A 21,783-nucleotide genomic window follows, 5' to 3' on the forward strand; every position below is an offset into this window, starting at 1 on the left:
GGACAAATCAACCTGCCGCTGGTGGACGAGCTGCCCATCTTCACTGTGGGTTCATCTCAGAGTGCTCTGAACAATGGAAACAGTTCCACTGCCCCTCTGGCAGTGATTGTGGCATCTAATGAGTACACGATGACTGAGGAATGCCCAACTATGGCACCAGACGCATCCTCTCAGGCAGCGACCACTCAGGCTCCACCGGGCAGAGGACGACTGCCAAGGTTATCAGGGCCAACAGGAGAGCGGAGTGCGGGTCTTTGGCATTGAAATAGAGGATCAGCCATGATCACATTGAATGACCAGGCTGGTTGGAAGGACAGAATGGCCTAATCGTGCTCCTATTTTCAATGTTACTATGAGTATACCATGATCAGAAATGCACAAGGCACTCTGTTGAAATATCCAGATATGACAGAGAAAATCTCACAAATCAAATAAATATCACAGCAAAAATCTCTAACCTAAGTAGACAGAGCATCTGCTCCAAGGGCCTTTTATCCTGCGCAAGGATGAGAACTCAGGGAAAATGTGATGGTCGCCTTACTTTGGTGCCCATGTAATGACCGCAAAATCACGCGAGCAACATAGAATTGCTTTCAGCTGGTAAATTAACGGCCTTAATGGAACCTTTAAGTGTCGGCGTCTACATTTCCGAGTCCCGCAATAGAAAAACTGGAAAGACTGGTTGTTGATAGGGACTTGCCTGAACAGGAATTTGTTTTCAGTAGGCGTAACTGCTTTAAGTTACAGAAAATTGAATGTCTAGGCTACTGTGTAGTTGATGCCAGGTTCAGGTGCACATACTGAGGAAGCTAAGGAAAAGGGTCTAAAGGTACCAGCTCACGTGCTGTTAGGCAGGTAGCCTCGTGAATGCTGATTTGTTTTTTGTGCCTCACCTGTGCTTTCTGTCATGATATTCAAACACACACATCATGATAGACACACCAACAGACAAATCAGAACACACAACACCACAACCAATGACAGAAAGATATAAAAGCACAGACACGACCCCCGGTGGTCAGTATTAGCTGGAGAGGAAGACCAGGACAGACCTGCTACCAGACACACTCAGGGAGACAGCACGTGCAGAGTATCCAGAACGAACTGTATTATAAGAGTTAAAATAAAATAGAGTTGTACCACATACAACTGTGTTGGCTCATCTGTGCACCAGAGCACCCAACACCACACTTTCCTTACTATATCCAGATACGCCCGATAATTTTGTCTGTCACTGATAATGAAAAGAGATGTCTAACCACATGCACAGTGAGCGAGGCTGAGATGTTGTGAAGGTCCCGATTACATGAACGAATAACCTTGTGTATTGCATGGCAACATTGAAAAAATTCTGTTGTTTTAAGTTTATCGATTTTCTCCACCACTGTTTAGGCTGCTCTAATGCGCCGTAAATAATAGTGGCTGCTGCTTTAGAAGTAATTTTTTCTGACTTGATAAAAGCAGGCAGAGAGTTGTCGCACAAACAGGGCCAAATTATGGAAAGAAAGCTATCCCTGAGGAGGTACAGAAATCACAATTGTTTTATAGATTGGTCTGTCATGCACAGTTGAGGATCTAGACATAATAAGCCAGTACTGTCCGAAGACTGTAGGAAGGATTAGGAGTGTCATTTGATTTGATTTGATTTATTATTGTCACAGTGAAAAGTATTGTTTCTTGCATGCTGTACAAACAATGCACACCGTACAGAGGGAAGGAAGGAGAGACTGCAGAATATAATGTTACAGTTATAGCAAGATGTAGAGAAAAGATCAACTTAATACGAGGTAGGTCCATTCAAAAGTCTGATGGCAGTAGGGAAGAAGCTGTTCTTGAGTCGGTTGGTACGTGACCTCAAACTTTGGTATCTTTTTCCTGATGGAAGAAGGTGGAAGAGACTATGTCCGGGTGGCGTGGGGTCCTTAATTATGCTGGCTGCCTATCCGAGGCAGCGGGAATTATAGATAGAGTCAATGGATGGGAGGCTACATTCACGACCTTTTGTAGTTTCCTGCGGTCTTGGGCAGAGCAGACTCCATACCAAGCTGTGATACAACCAGAAAGAATGCTTTCTCTGGTGCATCTGTAGATGTTGGTGAGGGTCATAGCTGACATGCCAAATTTCCTTAGTCTTCTGAGAAAGTAGAGTTGTTGGTGGGATTTCTTAACTATAGTGGCAGCATGGGGGGGAACAGGACAGGACAGTGATCTGTACACCTAAAAACTTGAAACTCTCGACCCTTTCTACTTCGTTCCCATTGATGTAGACAGGGGCATGTTCTCCACTATGCTTCCTGAAGTGGATGACAATCTCCTTCGTTTTGTTGACATTGAGGGAGAGATTATTGTCGTCGCACCAGTTCACCAGATTCTCTATCTCATTCCTGTACTCTGTCTCGTAATTGTTTGAAATCCGACCCACTACGGTGGTGTCATCAGCAAATTTGAAAATCGAGTTGGAGGGGAATTTAGCCACACAGTCATAGGTGTAAAAGGAGGGGGCTGAGGACACAGCCTTGCGGGGCACCGGTGTTGAGGATGATCGTGGAGGAGGTGTTGTTGCCTATCTTTACTGATTGTGGCCTGTGGGTTAGAAAGTTCATGATCCAGTTGCAGAGGGAGGAACCGAGGCCAAGGAGGCCGAGGCCATCCTTGGGATGGTGCAGGAGGGAGGGTTTCAGATTTCTGGATAATTGGGGCTCATTCTGGGGTCGGTGAGACCTCTACAAATGGGATGGTCTACACCTGGACCAGAGGGGTACCAATATCGTGGGGGGGAAATGCTCTTCGGGAGGGTTTAAACTAGTTCAGCAGGGGCTTGGGAACCTGAATTGTAGCTCCAGTATACAGGAGGTTGAGAGTATTGAGGTCATGAGTAAGGTTTTAAAGTTGCAGGAGTGTACCGGCAGGCAGGAAGGTGATTTAAAGTGTGTCTTCTTCAATGCCAGGAGCATCCGGAATAAGGTGGGTGAACTTGTGGCATGGGTTGGTACCTGGGACTTCGATGTTGTGGCCATTTCGGAGACATGGATAGAGCAGGGACAGGAATGGTTGTTGCAGGTGCCGGGTTTAGATATTTCAGTAAGCTCAGGGAAGGTGGTAAAAGAGGGGGAGGGGTGGCATTGTTAGTCAAGGACAGTATTACGGTGGCAGAAAGGACGTTTGATGAGGACTTGTCGATTGAGGTAGTATGGGCTGAGGTTAGAAACAGGAAAAGAGAGGTCACCCTTTTACGGGTTTTCTATAGGCCTCCGAAAATTTCCAGAGATGTAGAGGAAAGGATTGCAAAGATGATTCTGGATAGGAGCGAAAGCAACAGGGTAGTTGTTATGGGGGACTTTAACTGTCCAAATATTGACTGGAAACGCGATAGTTCGAGTACTTTAGATGGGTCCATTTTTGTCCAATGTGTGCAGGAGGGTTTCCTGACACAGTATGTAGATAGGCCAACGAGAGGCAAGGCCGTATTGGATTTGGTACTGGGTAATGAACCAGAACAGGTATTAGATTTGGAGGTAGGTGAGCACTTTGGTGATAGTGACCACAATTCGATTACGTTTACTTCAGTGATGGAAAGGGATAGGTATATACCGCAGGGCAAGAGTTATATCTGGGGGAAAGGCAATTATGATGCAATAAGGCAAGACTTAGGATGCATCGGATGGAGAGGAAAACTGCAGGGGATGGACACAATGGAGTTGTGGAGCTTGTTCAAGGAACAGGATGGGCACAATGGAAATGTGGAGCTTGTTCAAGGAACAGCTACTGCGTGTCCTTGATAGGTATGTACCTGCCAGGCAGGGAGGAAGTGGTCGAGCAAGGGAACCGTGGTTTACTAAGGCTGTTGAAACACCTGTCAAGAGGAAGAAGGAGGCTGATGTAAAGATGAGGCATGAAGGTTCAGTAAGGGTGCTCGAGAGTTACAAGTTAGTTAGGAACGACCTAAAGAGAGAGCTAAGAAGAGCCAGGAGGGGACATGAGAAGTCTTTGGCAGGTAGGATCAAGGATAACCCTAAAGCTTTCTATAGATATGTCAGGAATAAAAGAATGACTAGGGTAAGAGTAGGGCCAGTCAAGGACAGTAGTGGGAAGTTGTGCTAGGAGTCCGAGGAGATAGGAGAGGTGCTAAATGAATATTTTTCGTCAGTATTCACATAGGAAAAAGACAATGTTGTCGAGGAGAATACTGAAATTCAGGCTACTAGACTAGAAGGGCTTGAGGTTCATAAGGAGGAGGTGTTAACAATTCTGGAAAGGGTGAAAATAGATAAGTCCCCTGGGTGGGATGGGATTTCCTAGGATTCTCTGGGAAGCTAGGGAGGAGATTGCTGAGCCTTTGGTTTTGATCTTTAAGACATCTTTGTCAACAGGAATAGTGCCAGAAGACTGGAGGATAGCAAATGTTGTCCCCTTGTTCAAGAAGGGGAGTAGAGACAACCCCAGTAACTATAGACCAGTGAGCCTTACTTCTGTTGTGGGCAAAATCTTGGAAAGGTTTATGAGAGATAGGGGGCGGGATTCTCCACCCCCACGCCAAAGTGGCCGCGCCGTCGTGAACGCCGTCGAGGTTCACGACGGCGCGGAACGGCCCCGGTCCTGACCGATTCAGGCCCTGACAATGGGCCAGTTTCGGGGCCGCATCATCTACCCGCGCCAGGCCTTGTCGCCCGCGTAAAAGCGGCGCCGCATAGATGACGCGGCCGGCGCCGCATAACGGACGTCATCCACGCATGCGCGGGTTGGCCGGTGCCAACCCGCGCATGCGTGGTTGCCGTCCTCTCTAAGTCTGCCCCGCAAGAAGATGGCGGACGGATCTTGCGGGGCCGCGGAAGGAAGGAGGTCCTCCTTCAGAGAGGAGGCCCGACGATCGGTGGGCACCGATCGCGGGCCACCCCACATCTGAGGTACGCCCCGGTGCAGGATCCCCCTCGCCCCCCCCCGCAGGCCGCACCCCCAGCGTTCACGCACCGCCCACGACTGCAGCGACCAGGTGTGGACGGCGCCTGGGGGAACCCGCCGTTTTGACCTGGCCGCTCGGCCCATCCGGGCCTCAGAATAGCGGGGGTGCCGGAGAATCGCCATTTTGGATGTCTCCGGCAATTCTCCGGCCTGCGGCCCGCGAAACTCGGCCGGGCCGTTCCCGCCTCTTGGGAGAATCGCGGGAGGGCGTCGGACCAGCGTCCCCGGAAATTTTGGCGGCCCAGGCGATTCTCCCAACCAGCGTGGGAGTGGAGAATCGCGCCCCCGGTTTACAATCATCTGGAAAGGAATAATTTGATTAGTCATAGTCAATACGGTTTTGTGAAGGGTAGGTCGTGCCTCACAAACCTTATTGAGTTCTTTGAGAAGGTGACCAAACAGGTGGATGAGGGTAAATCAGTTGATGTGGTGTATATGGATTTCAGTAAAGCGTTTGATAAGGTTCCCTACGGAAGGCTACTGCAGAAAATACGGAAGCATGGGATTCAGGGAGATTTAGCAGTTTGGATCAGAAATTGGCTAGCTGGAAGAAGACAAAAGGTGGTGGTTGATGGGAAGTGTTCAGACTGGAGTCCAGTTACTAGTGGTGTATCACAAGGATCTGTTTTGGGGCCACTGCTGTTTGTCATTTTTATAAATGACCTGGAGGAGGGCGTAGAAGGATGGGTGAGTAAATTTGCAGATAACACTAAAGTCAGTGGAGTTGTGGACAGTGCAGAAGGATGTTACAAGTTACAGAGGGACATAGACAACCTGCAGCGCTGGGCTGAGAGGTGGCAAATGGAGTTTACTGCAGAAAAGTGTGAGGTGATTCATTTTGGAAGGAATAACAGGAAGACAGTGTACTAGGCTAATGGTAAGATTCTTGGCAGTGTGGATGAGCAGAGAGATCTCGGTGTCCATGTACACATATCCCTGAATGTTGCAACTCAGGTTGAGAGGGTTGTTAAGAAGGCGTACGGTGTGTTAGCTTTTATTGGTAGAGGGATTGAGTTTCGGAGCCATGAGGTCATGTTGCAGCTGTACAAAACTCTGGTGCGACCGCATTTGGAGTATTGTGTGCATTTCTGGTTGCCGCATTATAGGAAGGATGTGGAAGCATTGGAAAGGGTGCAGAGGAGATTTACCAGAATGTTGCCTGGTATGGAGGGAAGATCTTATGAGGAAAGGCTGAGGGACTTGAGGCTGTTTTCGTTATCGCGAAGAAGGTTAAGAGGATATTTAATTGAGGTATACAAGATGATCAGACGATTGGATAGGGTGGACAGTGAGAGCCTTTTTCCTCGGATAGTGATGTCTAGCACGAGGGGACATAACTTTAAATTGAGGGGAGATAGATATAAGACAGATGTCAGAGGTAGGTTCTTTACTCAGAGAGTAGTAAGGGTGTGGAATGCCCTGCCTGCAACAGTAGTGGACTCGCCAACACTAAGGGTATTCAAATGGTCATTGGATAGACATATGGACGATCAGCGAATAGTGTAGATGGGCTTTAGAGTGGTTTCACAGGTCGGCGCAACATCGAGGGCCGAAGGGCCTGTACTGCGCTGTAATGTTCTAAGGCCACGGAGTTTGGAGATGAGTTTCGTAGGAATGATGGTGTTGAAGGCTGAGCTGTAGTCGATAAATAGGAGTCTGACATAGGTGTCTTTGTTATCTAAGTGTTCCAGGGTAGAGTGCAGGGCCATGGAGATGGTGTCTGCTGTGGACCTGTTGCAGCGGTAGGCGAACTGTAGTGGATCAAGGCAATCCAGGAGGTTGGAGTTGATTCGTGCCATGACTAACCTTTCGAAGCATTTCATGATGATGGATGTCAGAGCCACTAGACAATAGTCATTAAGGCACGCTGCTTGACTTTTTTTGGTACAGGGATGATGGTCGTCTTCTTGAAGCAGATAGGGACCGCATATTGTTGTAATGAGAGGTTGAAGATGTCTGCGAATGCCCCCACCTGCTGATCCGCGCAAGACCTGAGTGCTCGCCCGGGTATCCCATCCGGGCCAGTGGCTTTCCGTGGGTTGACCTTCGAGAAGGCTGCTCTGACGTCTGCAGTGGTGATCTCAGATACAAGTTCATCCGCGGCTTCTGGGGTGGCAGGCTCGCTCTCGCTGACCTCTTGCTCAAAGCCGAAATAGAATGCGTTGAGCTCATCAGGGAGGGGTGCGTTGGAGCTGACGATTTAACATGCCTTCAGCTTGTAGCCCGTTATGTCTTGCAGACCTTGCCACAGACGTGGGGGTCCGTGCGGCGAGCCTGGGACTCGACCTTGGTCCGGTACTGTCTTTTGGCATCTTTGATGGATTTCTTTAGATCATATCTGGCTTTCTTGTAGAGGTCAGGGTCGCCTGACTTGAACGCCTCAGACCTAGACTTCAGCAAGCAGTGGATATCCCTGTTCATCCAGGGTTTCCGGTTGGGAAATACGCGGATTTGCTTCTTTGGCACACAGTCTTCTACACACTTACTAATGAAGTCAGTTACTGTAGTGGCGTACTCGTTCAGGCTTGTCGCAGAGTTTTTAAATACTGACCAGTCCACTGACTCTAAGCAGTCCCATAGGAGATCATCCGATTCCTCAGACCAACAATGCACAACTTTCTTTGACGGATTATCCTGCTTCAGTTTTTGCTGATAGGCCGGGAGCAGGAGCACAGCCTTGTGGTCAGATTTGCCAAAGTGTGATAGAGCAGTAGGCCTGTTTGATATTTGTGCATCAGTGGTCCAGGTTGTTTGGGCTTCTGGTGGAACAGGTGATGTATTGGTGGTAACTTGGTAGTACGCCCTTGAGCTTGGCCTGATTGAAGTCCCCAGCCACAATGAAGAAGGCCTTGGGATGTTTCATTTCAAGGCTATTTGTGGTGGTGAATATTTCGTCCAGTGCGATTTTCACATTCGCATGGGGTGGGATGTAAACTGCCGTCAGGATAACGGAGCTGAACTCCCGCGGAAGGTAGTAGGGGCGGCATTTTAGAGTCAGGTATTCTAGGTCCACTGACAACGCAGAATCGCCGAGCAGAAACTTAGAGCCAAGTTCCGCACACGATTGCGGCCTCAACCGGGACCTGGGATTCATGTCGCATTACATTCATCCCCCACCATCTGGCCTGCGAAATCCTACCAACTGTCCTGGCTTGACACAATTCACACCTCTTTAACCTGGGGTTACCCCATCTCTGGATCTGTAAAGATTTAATCACCTGCTGATGCTCATATTCCAAGCATTGTCTGACAACTTTGAATCTGTCTATATATATGTTTCTGGAACATACCTCTTCATTCACCTGAGGAAGGAGCAGCGCTCCGAAAGCTAGTGATATCGAAACAAACCTGTTGGACTTTAACCTGGTGTTGTAAGACTTCTTACTGTGCTCACCCCAGTCCAATGCCGGCATCTCCACATCATTAGTATCACAAGTAGGCTTGCTGCAATGAAGTTACTGTGAAAATCCCCCAGTAGTCACACTATAGCACCTGTTCGGGTACATTGAGGGAGAATTCAGAATGTCCAATTCACCTAACAAGCATGTCTTTCGGGGCTTTGTGGGAAGAAACCGGAGCACCTGGAGGAATCCCACGCAGACAAGGGGAGAAAGTGCAGACTCCGCACAGACGGTGACCCAAGCTGGGAATCAAACCCGGGTCCCTGGTGCTGTGAAGCAACAGTGCACAGCACTGTGCTACCATGCCGCCCATGTAAACAGAAACAATTACTGAGTGTATATTGTATTTTGAAGGTCAATGATAAATGATCATGGAAAGGAAACTTACAATCCACCTACCAGAAAATCTTCAACTATTTTGATTAATTAATGTCGAGTCGTATGGCCATGTTATATATGTTTATAGTTTTCCTGTTGAGCGAACCTAAGTCATTGCTGATGAATGGACAGTGAAGTTCATTCATCAGTGTGGTGGTACATAAAATATACATCCACAAACAAGAATAACTTTTTGTAATGTTATTTACATTGCAACAAGTGGCAGCTTCAGTAAGTGCGACTTAGAGGACCATCGTGCCACTAGTGGTGGAATGGATACAGCAAGGCATTAACCGTCTGAGACTTGGCATCAGAACAACAAGAAGAAAATGAAAAGTGTGAGTTCCATCACACCAGTGAAGAGGAGAATGAAAGGATGTTTTCCGTGCTGTTCAGGATCCTTCAGAATATTGATCATTTGGAATTCAACATGTTTATTAACAGAAGCCCGGAGAAAACACAAACAAGGCAAGAAGTAAGGCTTGAATGATGAAAAGGGAGTTGGCAGATGCAAGGACGTTGTTTGATTGGGATTAGTGGAGGCTTATGGTGCCAGATAACACCAGTAATTTTGCAAAGGACGCAAAATGTAATATTTTGGCTGAAAATGCTAACTTCTATTAAGATATATTAAATTGATCTGGAACGTTCCTAATGTAGTTCTGAAATGTGTGTCATACTGTTGTGCTTGTGATGATTACTTTGATAATTAAATTGCTGTTAAATCAAATAGCATCTTCTTTATCTGGAGTGCATCATGTCTTTACAATTCCTCAGGTGAGCTAAGGGCAAATTGATAACTCAGAATAGAAGTAAATCGGTTTGAACCTCAATTGATTCTCAACTTGCAAAGGTGCACCTGTGTAAATACTTTCCCCAGTTCCATAACGTGCCCCCGGGACATTACTTAGCTCTTCCTCGGGGCTGCTCGCTGCAGCATGACTTTCATCTGTGGCAATATCACTGAGAGGCATAAAAGGGATGGGTTGTCCCAATGATTCTGTGTGCAGTTCTCTTCTTCTCCAATGGCTCAGATGTTACTTCGCCCTTTCTTCTTGGACACCTATCTCATACGGCACTGCACCTGTCCTGGAATCCAATTTGAACCAGCACCAAAATTCTTCTCAAAAAACAAATTGTCCACAACTAATGTTCTCTCGGTTTTGTCTGAGTCGTGGGGCGGGATTCTCCGGAAATTAGTGGGGCGGGCAGAAACGGCGCAGTGGAGTGGCGGGAACCACTCCGGCGTCGGGCCGCCCCAAAGGTGGGGAATCCTCTGCACCTTCAGGGGCTAGGACGGCGCCGGAGTGATTTGCGCCCCGCCGGCCAGCGTGGAAGGCCTTTGACGCCGCGCCAGCCGGGGCCGAAGGGACTCCGCCGGTCGGCACGGGTCCGCGCATGCGCGGGAGCATCAGCGTCTGCTGATGTCATCCCCGCGCATGCGCAGGGGGGGTTCACTTTCACGCCGACCATTGCGGAGACCTACACGGCCGGCGCGTCGGAATAGAGTGCCCCCACGCCACAGGCCCGCCCTCGGATCGGTGGGTCCCGGGCCAGGCCACCGTGGGAGCACCTCCCGGGACCAGATCCCCCCGCGACCCCCCAAGAACCCCGGAGCCCGCCCACACCGTCAGGTCCCGCCGGTAAGGAACCAACTCCAATTTACGCAGGCGGGACCGGAATAGAATGGGCGGGACTTCAGCCCATCGCGGGCCGGAGAATCCAGACAGCCCCGGCGCCCATTGAGTTGCGCCGGATCCCGCTATTCTCCGAGGCGCGCGCCGCGACTCACGCCACGCCCGTTTTTTGGGGGCGGGAGAATTGGGAGGACGGCGGGGGGTCGGAGAATCCCACCCGTGGTGTTTCTTCTGCGCGTTCTGTTTTGCTTCGACCCTCTCCTCCAAATTCAGAAATACCGGATCAAACCTTGTTCTAATATGTCTGCCCATTAGCAACTCGGCGGATAATAAACTATGGTGACATGAGGTGTTGCTCTACAGGTGAGCAGGAAACAGGCCAGTCTGATTTGTAGAGGGGCTGGTGACTGTTTCTTTGAGCGTTTGGACGGTTCTCCCGCAAAATGCTGCAACTCTTCACCAGTAAACACAGCCCGTTTTCTGAGACCAGAACGTCGGGCAACCAGTGGGTGGCGAGTGTCTATTGCAATTTCTCTACCATTGTTGATGAGGTCGTGACTTCATTTTGTATATAACCAACCATCTGGTGTACACATCTATTGTGACCAAGAACATGGAACCCTTGTGTCGCTGCTCCCATGGTCAACCTGGCCACTACCAATGGTGCATTTGGGCAGCAGATGGCAGGTTTTGCTGCATTTGACACTGGTCACACTGTTTGACCAGATTTTCTGTGTTGGTATCCATTCTGGGCCACTACACATGGCAGTATGCGAGCATTTTCATCTTTGTCATTGTGAGTTGGGCACAGTGTAACTATTGGAATAATACCTTTCTAGCGAAAGTGTGAATGACCACCCTGCTCCCCATAATAATACACCGTTTTCACAACTTGACTCATCTTTTCTCAATTGAAATGGCTGCAATTGCTCAGATTTGTTACCATAATGTCACATCGTGGAGGATCATGTTTTACTCAAGATTATATGGAGTACTTCTGGATCCAAAATCTGACCTGTCGCGCCGACGTGGAGAATGGATTGAGATAATTTAGAGAAAGAACAGTGCCACATTTCCTGTGGTACTTGCAGAGGCGGTATACTCCAGTAAGGAGAAGGTGGTTTAAAATATCCTCGTCTGATATGTATGTGCCTTTATGTTGAAAGGTATTCTCATAGGCTGCTAACTGTAGAGCCCCAGCATTGGATCCTAACTGAAGCTATGGGAGAGATGGCCCTATCCACCCGAACTGAGCCTAACAGGGGCAGTCAGTAACCTCTATGAAATGCCGTCCATGAACGCATTGACGGAACGTCGTCACTCCAAAGCTTACAGCTAGTCCCTCTTTTCCAATTTGTGAGTAAGCATGTTCAGAATCAATCAGAGTTCTCGAGGCAAAGGCAATTGGCCTTTCCACACCATCTTCCACCTCTTGCGACATAACTGTAATGGTTCTTTAATGAGATGCTTCACAGGTATGAATCATCTCTTTTGAGGAGTCAAAATGAACCAAGAGACTGGATGACTACAAAGCATGTTTCACCTCTTCAAAGGCTTCTTTCTGATGTTCTCTCCAATATCACCTCTGGTGTTTCTTGAACAGTGTGTGTAGGAGTGCCAACAATGTAGAAAGATTAAGAATAAATCTTGCGTAATAATTCACCACTCCTAAAATTGTTTCAATTCTGACATATTTTTGGGAACAGTGTTTCCTTAATTACTTTTATCCTCTCCTCAAGAAGGTGCAGCTCTTGGGCATCGAGTCAAAACCGAAGTATGTCACTTCCTGAGTTTGGAACGTGTCGTTTTCCATTTTCAGCCGTACTCCGGCCTTCTTAAATCTTTTAAAAACTTTTTCTAGACTTGCTAGCCGTTCCTCTTTGGGTGCTCCTGTTATCAATACAGCGTCCAGATAGATAACCACCTTGGGTAGGTGCTGTAATAAGCTTTCCATCATGCACTGGAAAATTGCACATGCCGATGAGATTCTAAAGGGTAGCCGGGTATAACAGTATTGGCTTTTTTTGGTATTTATAGTAACAATGTCTCTGGATGGCTTGTCTAACGCTAGTTGTTGATGCACATGACTCACATCAAGTTTAATGTAAGTTAAATCTCCTGCTAATTTAGCATATAGATCTTCAATTCTTGGTATGATGTATCAGTTCAATTTTGCCATTCAATTCATGGTTAATTTGTACTCCCCACATATCCTAATGGTGCTGACTGGTTTAACCACTGGCACGATGGGGGTTGCCCACTCTGAAAATTGTAGAGGCCTGATGATGCCTAATTCTTCAAGCTGCTTGAGTTCAGACTCAATCTTTTCATGTAAGACATAGTGGACGGGTCAGGCTCTGTTCAGGCCTCAGGAATCACAAAAATCTTTGCTTTCGGGCCCTATATCTTGCCTAACTAGTCTTGAAAAAACTCCTCCCAATTTTTTTAAGATGTCATGAAAATCTCCTTTCTTAATTTTGAACATTTCAAGACAATTTAATCAAAACTGGCAATTTCCTTGGCATTAAAGAAATAGCACGGGTGTTTGAGAATACCACCTACTGCATCGTGTTAGGATCAAATGGCTCAAGTTTCCCAAAAGGGAGCATTTTGACACCCACAGGCTGCTGAAGAAGTTTGCTTCAAAGAAAAAAGTTTTCCACATGAGGTCTGCTCTCTCTATTTCTGTACCAGTAGGAAAGGCACTTGATTGATCCTTGTCGCCAACTGCAGCATCTTGAAAGACTGTCGACCATCAAGTAGATTAACGAATAACTATCAATGGTTTATTGTAAATACCTAGTTACAGCAAGTGAGATAAAAGCAATCTCACTTGACGACTCCAGACCCCAAACTGCCAGGGAAAACCCATGCTCCCCCAGGCGGTTTGGCCTGATTGGCCGAGTGGGTCCTCTGAGCACTCGCCCCCAAAAGGGGCGTGCTACCACATCTCCCTTACTTTGCCTTCAGCTTGTGTTTGCTTAATGCGTCATTTGAATGAGATCTCAAAGTGTGAAACTTAACTCTCTAAGGAAAATTGCAGTTCTCGTTCAACTGTTGGAGAATCAGTTGCAAACTCTGTTTAAACCCCTGAGAATTATTTCATTTCTTCACACAAAGCAGCTATAGAAACAACATACATGAGATGTACTGCTCCCATCTGTCAATAACTGGAAATATTCAAAGCTAAATCAGATATTTCCTCCGAGTTCGTCCCATTCTTCTGTGGTAAAAGATAAACGTGCCGTAGTCCCAGATGAACGTAGGCTGCTTTTCCCTTTGAGGGGGAGCGTTGACTGGTTGTGATTTAACCTTAGGATTGCAACACCTGAAGCATGTAGTAGGGTTGAGAAAGCAGGCCCTCATGAATAAGGGCAGCCAGTACGCGCTGCTAGCCTTGCTCTGCATCATAAACCAGCTGTCCAGCCACGTGAGCTAAACCTGCCCCCAAACCTGCTGTGGTACCTTCACCAGAAATGTCGGGAAAGGGCAGATTCAGCTCCAAAGAAATTTCCGGATCTTTTTAAAAGCAAAACAATTATTTCACCAATGTGAAAATGTTATTGCTGTGATAAACCATTATCAGAGCATGAAAGTCAATGAAAATATTGTTAAAAATCAGTGTTATGTCTTTGCAGCCATTATTGATCCAGCATTAGTTGGCCTCAAATTATTCCCAAGTGGAATATGACATTGCACAGAAACTAAATACAACAAATGAGACATCTGTGTCCACAAGCTATAAAATAGGACAGGAAATGTAGTAAATATTTTCTGTCGCTCGTGGCAAAAGACCAATTGTGACTGGTGACAGTGATGGAAGAAAAAACAACTTTATTTTACTGTAGAATGCAATGTAGATCGAAGGAAAGATGTGTGACAGTGGTGCGAGCTCAGGCAATATCAAATGGACAAGGTGACTTTTGACTCATCTCCATGACAGGATACGTCCAAAGGGAACAAGTTTCTTATTCATAAGTTGGCAGGCTCGTTGCAGCTTAATAGGTGAATATCAGTACATTCTCCCTTAAACAATGAGTCTTGAAGTACAAGTCTTGGTTAAATTTATGCCACTTCTTTTCATCCACCATCATCACAAATATGCTCATTATTAAGTCTTCGATCCTGCCCACTTTAGACTAATCTTGCTTATTCACTGAAGATCATTGGATGGAAGCTCATCAACTCAGTACCCGCCGAAATGATGGGACCATTTCCGGGTTTGGAATCCGTTTGGTTAACTGAACAAGCTTTGCCACGGCCCTTTCACTAAACCTGCTGCCACAGACACACCCAACTAAAACATCTTGGAAATTCACAACGGGTGAAGTGTTTAATGGAAAGGTGGCCCAGCTACATGAGAGAGTTTGCAGTTGACTCAAGTGGAGTCAAGGAAGTCTCCAGCAGAGGAAAGAGGCTGCTCTCGCCCCTTGGCTGTCTTCTGTAATAAGCATATCACCTGGTTCAAAAAGTCAACTCTACCAGAAACCTGCCAGCGTATAAGGATCTCATAATAATTGCAACATGTTCATCTGACAGCATCCAAGAAACCAGCTAATATAAATCAGCCAAACCATTTAAATTCTACACATCGAGATCAATCACAGGACACTTAACCTTCTGTTATTTTGTCTCTTTTTATTGGACTCTAACTCCCATTATTTCTGTTCCCTGTGTGCATGGTTATTACATTTGTTCTTTATTTTATCTGGGACAGCATGGTGACACAGTGGTTAGTACTGCTGCCTCACAGCACCAGGGACCCCTGTTTGATTCCATCCTTCGGTGACTGTCTGTGTTTAGTTTGCATGTTTTCTCCCCGTGTTTGTGTGGGTTTCCTCCGGATGCTCCAGTTTCCTCTCACAGTTCAAAGATGTGTGGTTAGGTGAATGGCCATGCGAAATCGCCCCTTAATGTCCAAAGGTGTGCAGGTTAGGTGGATTGGCCATGATCAATTCATGGGGCTATAAGAATAGGGCAGAGTAGAGGGCCTAGGTGGAGTGCTCTTTCGGAGGGCCGGTGCAGACTCAGAGGGCCGAATGGCTTGCTTCAGCTCTGTAGGAATTTTGTGGACTCAATAAACCCTTCTTTGATTGGTTCCTTATTGCTCAAAGCTTAAATAGTAAAATAAATTGTGATTTGGAAAAGGCACAGCCTTGTGAAAAAGAAGCTTTAAACTTTGTTGGGACAACCAAAGAGGTTGAATAGAGAGAAACAGGTCAACCCTTCACCTTGTCATAACAAGTTTGGGGGCCTGTCAGGGATTTTCTCCCACAGGCTGATGAAAGAATTTGAGTGGGGGAAGTAAATTGTTCCTTCAAAGGCAATTTAAAATTTGAAAAATATTTTCTTGGCTCTTTAGTACAAAAGTGCTAAAATGTCCACATTTTATGTCAATGCATTGGTAGAATAGGTAACTGGCGAGAAATGAAGGGACTGTCCTTTGAAAGAATAAAGGTGTAGCTAGACATTTAGAGGTGGAGCTCTACGCTAAAACTAGAATAATGCAAATTTTAAAACCGGTGACAAATAGACAGGTAGACGTGTAGTTTGAGACCACTGAAACAGATAAATTAGAAGCAGAGAAATTAAGATTGGAGCAGCGGAAATTGTAACTGGAATTTGAGGAAAAGGAAAAGGCGAGAGGGAGGTAAGAACAGAAGGAGAAGAGAGAATTCCAGGAAAGTGAAAAGGGAAGCGAGTTTAAAACAAAACAACGTGAGCTGAGAAGGAAGGATCCGACTGTTCCCACTGAAGACACCCCTGGCGAGGCAGCCACCCATAACGCAGACTTAAGGAGTGAAGTATTAAGGTTTGCCCATTTAATCCCAATATTTGATGAAGAAGAGGTGGGTGCCTTATTTATCTCTTGTAAAATATTAGCATGGCAGTTAAAGTACTAAGTCCAACACAGGTCCCTGCTATTGCAGGGTAAACTGACAGAAAAAAGCTCCACAAGCTTTACTCCCTCTTGCATGAGGAAAGTGCAACACGCTATGAGGCAGCGGAAAATGCTAGAATAAAACATTGATATAAAATATCCCATGAATGTTTTGAGTTTTTATGTGGCTCATCCATAAAGCCTAAATCAATAAAACAAAGCCACATTCCCAAGTGGAAATGGAGAGCGGGAGATGTAATAAAAGTAAAAGGGGCTTTGGTTATTAAAAAATTGTTACCATAGAACTCACAAAGCAGAATGGATGGGCAAGGACTCTCAATCATCTGTGAAAATCTGTAAAATTTGTAATGTTAAAAAATCGCTAATCTTGTAGTTCGACAGGCAAAGTTCTTCAAATGATCAATATGCCATAATCCGATAACTGAATTGTACTGTTTGAACTATTCACCTCAGGTTCCAAGCAGATAGCCAAAGAATTTAACCTTTTGACTGCTACTTAAGGTTTTAATGAGCTAAATATTAGTATTTGTTCACCTAATCCTCAAATCTAACTGGCATCGACAGCAGTCACGCCATCTTCTTTTTCCAGAAATTAAGTTGGATTCAAATGGCGCTCTGATCTCTGTGGAGCCAGCTCTATCAGGCCCCGGTCCCATCAAGGTGCTGGTGCAAATTATGCCTCCTGATTCTCTTGGCAGAGTGCCAAGAACCTGCTGAGAAAACTCTGCGGTGCAGCTGGAGAGCGACACGCTGGTTTCCTCACTGAAATTGGCACTCAGACAAATTATAGGAAGATTTTGCCCATTACATTTGGGTCTCTTTTTCCAAATCATTGGGCTGGGGACCAAGCACTGATCCCTGAGGGGCCACACGAGTCACTGCCTACCACTTTGAAAAATACCCATTTATTCCTACTCTCTTTTTCCTGTCTGCTAACCAATTTTCAATCTTGTATGTTTTTGTTTTGCACACAAGTCTCTTATGTGGGACTTTATCAAGAGCCCTCTGAGAATCTAAATCCACCACATCCACTGGTTTACCCTCATCTGTTTGACTTGTTGAGTCCTCAGAAAATTCCAGTACGTTTATCAAGCATAATTTCCCTTTCATAAATTCATGTTGATTTGTTTAATCTCATTGATATTTTCCAAGTGTCCTGTTGTCACATCTTTTGTGACAGATTGTGGCATTTTCCCTCCAACTGATATCAGGCTAACGTGGTCTGTAATCACCTGTTTTCTCCTTCCCTCCTTTTTTAAATAATGGGGTTACATTTGGCATCCTACAATCTGCCGAAACTGTTCCAGAATCGACAGAATTTTGGAAGGTGGCAACCAATGCATCCATTATTTTCTTGGCCACGGCAGCATGGTGGCGCAGTGTTAGCACTGCTGTCTCACGGCGCCGAGGTCCAGGTTCGATCCCGGCTCTGCGTCACTGGCCATGTGGCGTTTGCACATTCTCCCCGTGTTTGCGTGGGTTTCGCCCCCACAACCCAAAGATGTGCAAGGTAGGTGGATTGAACACATTAAATTGCCCCTTAATTGGAAAAAAAGAATTGGTTATTCTAAATTTTTTTTTTTAATTCATGGCCACCTCCTTTAGTACCCTGAGATGTAATCAAGTCCTAGGGATTCATCAGCTTTCAGTCCATTTCTTTTTCAAGAACTGTTTTTTTAGTGATACCAATTTCTGTCAATTCCTCCTTTTGCATAAAGTTATTTGTGTCTCGCTCTGTGCAGACAGAACTAAAGTAGTTGTTTAATTGCTCTCTATTATATATTCTCCTGTTTTGTACTGTAAGCGACCTACATTTGTCTTAACTAATCTTTTTATTTCTGTCTACATATGGAGACTTTTCAGTATATTTTCACGTTACTTTCAAGTTTACTCTCATACTCTATTTCCCCCTCTTAATGAAACTCTTGTTCCTCCTTTGCCGAATCTGAACTGTTCCCAATCCTCATACTTGCTACTTTTTCTAGCCACTTTATATGAATCCTCTTTGGATCTAATACCATCTGTAATTTATCTTGTGAACTTTGGTTTGGCTAATTTTCTTGTGTTTTTTTGCAGCAGGAAACAATGTAAAGCTGTTGCAATGCATTCATTTGTTCCTTAAATATTAGCCATTGCCAATATCTAATTGGGTGGATTCTTATTAGTAAAATCCATTTTATATGATCGTTTATTTTTAACGTTTCCTATTTATAAACATGAAAAAGTGACCTTATCAAATATCTGTCCTATTAAGCACCTAATCTGTTCTTTATTAATATCTTTTTTATCACTATGAATTTAGCTTGCCAGTCATATACATTAATGTTACAACATTAACTTTGTCATAGTTTTTCATTCTTGACTCAATATCACTGACAGCTAAATTATTTAAATTTAGTTCTTCTTCTCCTTTTAGAGAGACCATTGTATTCATTTTGACTCTGGATGAAGAAGTGGTAATTTCTAATAAATTAGTGTTACCTATTTTATTCTGGCTTTCATACCATTAATTTTCTTGCCTCAAGCATATTCCATTTCTGAATGAAGGAGCTGCAACACTTCTTCCTTTGACCAACTTGAGCTTTTGCTCACAATTGACTGAGGTCACTCCAGAGCAGCTAGTGTTTTTTGGTTATAGTCCACCCTACCTGCCAAATTTGACAGAATTCTGCATGCAACGGTGTCAACTTGCACTCGGCTGCGAAACTCTACGGCCAGGATTCTCCAAGCCTCTGCGCCGAAATCGCGGTCGACGCGGGGGCGGAGAATGGGGCGCAGACCCGCGATCGGATCCGACGCCGGGACGCAATCCTCCGGCGACCGGAGAATCGGCGCCAGTCGCGTGCGCGCGATCGATGCGGCGCCGGTCGGGGGCCGTTGAAAGAGGTCCCCGCAGCGATTCTCCGTGGTCGACCAGCCGAGTTCCTGCTGCCGTGGTTTACGTATGGTTCCACCAGGAGGGAGCTCGGCATCGCGGCTGCGGTGGCCATCCTGGTGGCGGGCGGGGGGGATCAGTCTCCGGGCGGGGGCCTCCACAATGGCGGGCGCGCGCGATCTGGGGGGCCTACCTACTTCCGTGCCAGCCCGCTGTGTGGGTCCGCCATGTCGCGCGGGGTCGGCGTGGAAGCGGCCACCGCTCGCATGCGCGGACTCGCGGCCGGAAGTGCAGGGCCACGTATCGGCCGCCGGAGCTGCGTGGAGATCTCCGGTGCCATGCTGGCCCCTTGTGGGCCACAGAATCGCTCGGCCAAGAGGCCCATTGGCGCCGGCATGAAACACTTCGGTGTTTACGCCGGCGTCAACACTTAGCCGCCGTTTTGAAGAATCCCGGCCTACATTTCTAAGTTATAATTTGAAAGCTGAAAGTAATCAAGTGAAGGAACTAACCTGAACCTGAATTTACTTACAACTGAAAAAACCGTATCAATTGCGAGTAGCAATCATTCACCTGACGTCATTGATGTTAAATCCTCATTGATTAATGATGGGCGAGCAAGGAAATTTGCTGACAGCAAATGTTTGGGCTGTTTCAGCACGCACAGATAGAATGCTGTTGGAAATTTACTAAGTCCCTACAACTAGCTGGAGCACAGGTATAAATTTTTGTTGGAAATTTACTAAGTCCTGCACAAGCCGTACTTGGAAATTTGTCTCTCTCGTGTGGTTAAGAGCATGTACTGGCATTTCGTGCGGGTCAGCCACGATAAGAACATGTACGTCTCACAATTTCCAGTATCACGGAGTAAGTAGATATTGTTAGGCAGAATATCGATATACGGTAGAATTGATATTTAATTAGGACCTAGAATTGAATAAACGGTTGCAATTTCTTAACGGGTAGTACAGGGCTAAAAACATTTAACCCACTTTGTGCACACACACACACACAGGTCTGAATTTAATTAAAGGTAGCTGACTTCATGTGTTTTGAATTGATCATTTTACAGGCTAATCTCAAGATGAGTGGGGCCTCCACCTCTCTTACATCCAACCTCCTATCCCTCCCATACCCCTACTCTCTGTCCCAGACCCCATTCCCTACCCCCACCCCTCTCACCCCACCCCTCATCCGTCACTCACTCTCACCCAATAACCTGTCCCACATCACTCTCTCCGTTCTAAAATCCACCCCCTAACCCACCTTCTCTACCCCTACACCCAACCCCCCGCAACACCCTACTCCCCATCTCATACTCCCTCTTATCAAAAAAACGTTGTCCTCGCCCACAAACTGCGCATGAACTCCATGTTCACAAAGTCCTCATTGTGTCTTGACGCTTGTCTCACACCTGGAACAATAACAGGCCACGATATATGGCTCTGCTCCATCAGCTGCTCTTTTTGCACTGATTCCAGATAATCAAAATCTTAGAAATTCGATGTTTGTTGTTAGAATGCCTCCTGAAATGCCTCATAGAATTTAAAATTTCATCACACATTTGACACCTAAATTGATTACAGGGCTGATGAATCCTAATACAAAATCGTTGGTCTGTAAGGCAAAAAAGCAAATTGATCCTGAATATTCTTAAGATTAACTTGAACGATTTCTTGAGTAACAGGCATATCGTTAGGAATACTGCCAACATTGCTGGAGTTGAACTGGCACAATGATTCAAAATTTGTATCATAAAAGATTAAATTAACAACATGTGATCAAATCTCCACCTCGCATTTCTGCCCTCACTTTTGCATTCATGTTCTCATTAATTATCAGACGGTTATCATCTTTCATAAAGATCAAACGATCTATGAACAAAACAGAATCAGTAAATGGTCTTTATAAGAGATCCTCCTTGTCCATTTGTGTATGTGGCGATTTAACTGCTGCCTTGGAATTGGCAGGTGCAACAACTGCAATCCGATCGAAACAAAAGGAACATTTCATGCTAATTGGTCTTCAGAGAGTATCACACCAATACGGAGATGCTTTTCCACTGGTTATCAGCCTAGACAGAACAAATGGGTTTATCAGGACTACCCATGCTAAAATTTTATCAGGCCTGACTATCTTCCAACTGCAAATAAAACGGTTCGCGCAAATCAACATATCAGAATGATTTCGCCTATCCAGCCGTATCTGCTATTGTGCTGAGATCAAACCAGCCAAAACAGGAGTGGGAGCTCAGAAAAACTGCCAAATTAGCCACAACCAAATGACCATTTGTAGATCAGGGCACAAGGTTCCCAGGAGCACCAAGTAGAGGTGTGGTTCACTATCGGTAAGAAATCATAGCACCCATAGTTATTAGCCCCCAAGTGGACTTAGTTTGTGCCAGAGGCATACCATCAGAGATTCAATACCCATTGGAAACAGCCTGACCAGACGTACTTGGAATATGAAAGGCTTAAGCAGCTCACATTTGGTGCCTACTGTTGCTAACTTTGCCTTAGTTTAATTGCTCTGTTTTATTACCTTTGCTCTTGAGTCGCCAGGTATCTTTATGATACCGCCACGTGGTTCAAGTCCGAGTAATGATCAATAATCCAATACACCGATTCGTAA

Source organism: Scyliorhinus torazame, chromosome 15 (assembly GCF_047496885.1).
Source record: "Scyliorhinus torazame isolate Kashiwa2021f chromosome 15, sScyTor2.1, whole genome shotgun sequence".
In the NCBI taxonomy this organism is placed as follows: domain Eukaryota; kingdom Metazoa; phylum Chordata; class Chondrichthyes; order Carcharhiniformes; family Scyliorhinidae; genus Scyliorhinus; species Scyliorhinus torazame.